Source organism: Hemicordylus capensis, chromosome 6 (assembly GCF_027244095.1).
Source record: "Hemicordylus capensis ecotype Gifberg chromosome 6, rHemCap1.1.pri, whole genome shotgun sequence".
Classification (NCBI taxonomy): Eukaryota; Metazoa; Chordata; class Lepidosauria; order Squamata; family Cordylidae; genus Hemicordylus; species Hemicordylus capensis.
In genome coordinates, this window is record NC_069662.1 from 77346098 (window position 1) to 77351767 (window position 5670).

The window sequence follows — 5670 nt, forward strand, 5'->3', positions numbered from 1 at the left end:
TTTTCGACTCCTAAATCTGAGAGGAATTAAACAATTCAGGAGCTTGAGAAAATATTGTCATTAGATTTACTGCTGATATACAGGTGATACCAGTACCTGCGTGCCCACCTGCAGCTAGCCACATTATAGCTACAAGTAGCTCTGGCCTTAAAACCGTTGCCTATTTTCCCAATACTAAGCTCTTCCGCAAACGGAGGGCTGCACTACAAAATTTAGCTACCTGTCTGGTGGCGCAGGAATTACTTCCTTCCAACAGCCTGTCAGTCATCTGAGGAGAATCAAGACCTGGGCATTTAGCTATCAAAGGGTAAATTAGATCTCGACGCAGGTCTCTATAGAACAAACATTCCAATAGCACATGGGTGACTGTTTCCACATTTTATTCTGCTAATAAAAAATCTTTATGGGGCTCTCACCTAAGAGTGTACTGCAATCTGCATGGACACTTAACAAACCACATTAGAGTGGAAAAGGGGGTCCGGCAGGGCTGTATATTAGCCCCACTACTGTTTAACTTGAGTATTAATGATATGGTGGACAGACTTTCTAATCTGGAATTTCACCCACCGAAACTGAGCAGTAGACATCTAGCTATCCTTCTCTGTGCAGATGATGCCATGCTTCTGTCACAATCTCTGGTGGGGATGAGAAAAATGCTGAGAGTTTTGGCTGACTATTGTCATGAAAACTTGTTCTCCATCAATTACCAGAAGACCAAGGTCATAATGTTTGCCAAGAAATCTTTTATGCATAAATGGCAAATTAATGGGGTTGATGTAGCACAGACATTGCAATATAAATATTTGGGGGTCATATTCCAGGCAACAGGTAGCTGGAAAACACAAACTAAGGCCATCATAACAAATGCTCAGAGGTCTACTATTGTGATTTTGAGATTCTTCTTTTCGGCAGGGGGCAGATATTTTCCAGCTGCCATTAAGGTAGTTCAGACTAAGGTAATCTTACAGCTTCTTTATGGCTCATAGATTTGCATATATCATGACTTTCATTCACTTGGAAAGGATCCAGTCCAAATTTCTCAGGGCTATATTTTCAACCCCCTGTCGTGTGTCAAATGTCAAGCTGCAATTGGAAGCTGGTTTGTTAAACTTGGAGCCCCCTGCCTGGATTTATATTTTCAGCTACTGGCTGAAATTGATTTTTAACTCTTCTGGCTTAGCTCCCTTAATCTTTAAAGACTAACACCCACCCCACTGATTGGACCCACCTAATCAATGAAAAATTAAAAGTATATGGACTGACAGCATAATTTCTACTCTCCCTGGGCTATGATAATGCCCGAGTGATCCTTAAGCAGCGTATTATCGATATGGGACACCAAATAGATTTAGGTCGGGCATCAAACTTCAGGTGGGTTGGAGCAGTTAAGCCCTTGAAAAAATCAGCCAACTATCTATACAATCTGACATATCCAACCCACAGAAGAACCGTGACTCTAGCCCGGATGGATGTGTTGACCTCTGTGGTATTAGAGGGTAGATTTAGGCGGGTTCTATTTTTAGAGAGATTTTATCCTTGTGGTAATGGTAATGTTGAAACAGTAGGTCATGTGCTTTTGTATTGCTCTTTTTATCGCAATCTGCATCTTAGCTTTATTGCACCTCTTGTTTTTAGATATCCAAATAATTCTGATGAGTTTTATATAAACTTATTTTTTTCTGATATGTGTACCAATGCCTCACATTGGGTGGCCAAAATCACCCCTTTTACCAATTTCTTTGAAATCTGCGTGGTAGCAGGCACCCACTGGAGCACTACCACCTGACCCACTCTTCTGCCCCCGAAACCCCTTTTATGCCCTGCATCTGCCACAAAGACATGCCAACTTCATTAAAAAACAAACATCCCTTTGCCCAGTTTCTTTGAAAGCTGGGTGGTAGCTTCCTTGCAACCATTGGGCACTACCACCCACCACAACCCGCTCTGGGCCATGCTGGTGCCTCCCGCCTGGGGATTTATCACTAAGGCTGATGAAATGCCCATTATTCCCTATAGTAAAAAGCTTAAAGACACATGAACTTCAACAATCTTTTAAAAATCACCTCTTCGGCCAATTTCTTTGAAATGTGGGTGGTAGCTTCCTTGCACTTATTGGGAACTGCCACCCACCACAACCCACTCTGGACCACCCTGGTGTCCCCCACGTGGAGCCATAAGGCTGCTGAAACCCCCATTATTCCCTAAAGGAGAAAGCTTAAAGATGTGCCAACCTCAAAAATTATTTAAAAATCACCCCTTTGGCCAATTTATTTGAAATTTGGATGGTAGCATCCACCCATTAGGCACTACCACCCAACCCACTTTGGCCACAAAATGGAGGTCTGAATCTCTGAATTTTTTGGGACCGAATCTGGGGTACCCGAATCTGGACAATTGAGCACAGGGGTGATTTGTTCTGTCTACAAATCACCCGAATTAGTGAGATTTGGGTACAAATAGTTTTGTACTGAATTTATCTGGACATCCCTAAACTGTACATGCATACAGATCTGAACATACATACACTGTACATAGGCAATAAAGTCATTGGACATGATATGTGAATTTGGATCTGGGATGTAGCATAGGGAAGGATAAAAACTAGATAAATCAGTTTAGCTTTGCCAAGTAAACAATCATATAGATATATCTATGGATACACATAATTTTGCTTTAGTTTATTCAGTATCATAGGTTCTTGATTTACAGTTGACTCCTAGATCACTTCTAGACATTGCTCTTGATAATAGTGAGAAATTAGTCTCTCTACCCACAAACCAACCATAACTACACCATTTTCAAAAAGGCTATTTTTATTATAGAGGTGTTGAGCTAGCATTGTTTTGCAGGCATATCAATGGCCCCTTTCCCTCTTACCCTTATTGCATTCCCATTATAATCACTGCCTACAATATGGCACTTGTACAATGTTGCACAGAAGTTACCAGCTCTCTGATGGTCAGAAGACCTTTGAGATTATGCAAAAGTGTCACAAGTGACACTGCAGTGCCACAGCATTCCCTGCTTCAATCCCGACCATATATTTGATGGTGTAGCAACAGAAAGGCTAAGGGCACCACTGGGATAGCTTTGAACTTTACAATCCAGTGAATCAGGCTGAATGCACAGTTCCTTCCAAGTTTGGCTGGTGCCACAGGATCATAGCATCTGAAGGGGGAAGGTTCATAGGGTGGTTGCTCAGAATGCACAGGCAGCTGTGGCCTATGCAGTTTTCTTGTGTACATTTTGTTGGAGATGCAACTCCATAAGCATTGACTCTCAACACCAATAATCACCTATTGACCACTAGGGACAATAGAAGAGAGACACATACTGAGTATGGGTCTGCCCCCTTGTTCTCTCTTTGTTTCTGTCTCTCTGCTCTAACTCTTCTGTGATTGGTAGACTGATATTCTTAGAGCACTCCCACTTCTTTGTCCATTCTTTTCCTTCTTCTTCCTTCCACCATGAGGTTGCTAGTACAGGGTGCTGGCTTTTCTGTCTAAGTTTGTCCCTTCTTTAAATAAACCTTTACTTGTTTTATACCTCAGAGCTCCTCTATGAACTCTGTTCTCATCAAACTGGGTTTCTCTGCTAAAGAAGGGTTTGATGTGAATGCTCCCCTACTTATTTCCCTTCAGAAATTATGTCCACCACTGATAGTCAATACTAGACACAATCATCATTCTGCTGGTGGGATTGCAGTTTGCAGAGCTGCTTGTAGTCTGGATTTACTGTAAGGAAGTCAGAGACCTCCTATGAATTATTATCAAAGATTGCAAGGCAGGGGGCTAGTTAATAAAAGAAAACTCACCATGCCTGTATAGCAGGATCTGCATGTGTTGCTTTCCTTTCTTTCAATATGCCTCCAAGTTATTAAAATGGCATGATAATATTAAGAAGCAGAAACATTAAATTTTAGATATTAGGTTTAAAGAAAATTAAGGGGAATTTCCCAAATGCCTGCAACAAAGGCAGGAAGTAAATCTGCTTGCTGCTGCTACTAAATCAGTTTAATGGGAAGAAACTATATGGTCTAATAGAGCAGCTGATAGCATCAAGGAGTACACCAGGGACCATCCGTGCCAGAGGCATTATTTGTGGCTGCCAAAAGAGGTTTTAATGAAAGCAGTTCCTGGGATCATGTGCTGCTGTTCACTGTGAGTTCCATTTGCTATGTTTTAGGTTAGGATCTGAGAACTTTCAAGCTCACTCTTGGCTTCCTTTTTAGTTTTCTAATTAGGGCAGTTGCAAAGAACAAACCCATAGGAAAGCCATATATCTGACCAATTAGGGGGAAGAAAACTTGAGAAAATTACCATGGTGAAAGAAGAGAATGAATTAAAAACCTCCTAGGAGCAATCTAGACTGAGTTAGTTATGAGTAGTCCTATAATATAGAAATGGAATGGGGTGTCATGAATGGGTTCCATGGAATTCAGTGGGGCTTAGTTGCAATAACTAACTTTTGCTGGACCTCTTAGGTCTTAGCTGCCTAAAACTGTTTCAGACCTAGGCCCCGATCCAACTGAACACTCAAGTGCATTTAAGTTCCATTGAAATAAACTATGTGCAGGGCTGTGGCTATACCCTTGAAAAACCAGCAGTACAGATCAAATCAAGCCATTCATTTCCTCATTCTGCATTTCCAGCAGGGCTTAACTGTATGCTTTTTTCCTGAGCATATAGATTTCAGTAACCTAGCAAGGCACCAGCCGCAGCTTCTGCTGGTCTTTCTCTCTCCCAAACAACATACCATTAATATAAGAACAGCCCTGCTGAATCAAGCCCAAGGCTGTTCTAGTCCATCATCCTGTTTCACACAGTGGCCCACCAGATGCTTCTGAGAAGCCCATAGGCAAGAGGTGAGGGCATGCCCTCTAGAGGGATGTTTAGGTGGACCAGCAAAAATCACCAGCCCCATTCTGATGAGCTATGAGTCAGTGGGACTTGGGCTGCCCATGTGTTATTGCATGAGGCAGTTCTCACAAGCAGCCAAGAATGGCCTAGGGCAGCGAAGCCCGGGCTTGGCTGCCCCTGAAAATCCATGGGAACAGAGGTGCTCTTACCTCTGGACTTCAGGGCCGAAGTCCAGGGCCTCCACAGCCCCTGCCCCCCGCCATCCTCTTTAGTATGTCCTGCGTAGTGTCATCGCCCAGTGGAGCATGATGATGCTTAATTTTCAGGGGAGGGGGGCCTCCAAAGGCCTTTAGGTCCAGGCTCCAAAATTACCTTGGTGCCCCTCTACATTGGAGCCCACTGGCTCCTGGCAGCACCTGACTGCAATTCTGTGCACACTTACTTGGGAGTAAATTCCACTGAACACAGTGGAACTCACTACTGAGTAAACATGCTTTAGGACTCAGCTGTCAGTCTTCAGCAGCATACAATTAAGCACTTTCTCTTCACCTTCCTCTTTAAACAGCTCATTTAATCTTTCCCTAGCAAGGTATTTTATCGAAGTCAGTCTTCCCATGGAAATTAATGGCTGCCCTTTGTCCCTTGTTCTTGAGGCATGAACCTGAGGCATAAGCGTCATTCACACAGAACTTCAGGGGAGCCATTTGTAGTAATTGTTGCACAGTTCTCGTGTGGAGATTAAAACGAAAACCACTGAGATGATAGTGCTAATAAAAATACTATTCACTCGAGTGTTGTGAGCACTTAACAC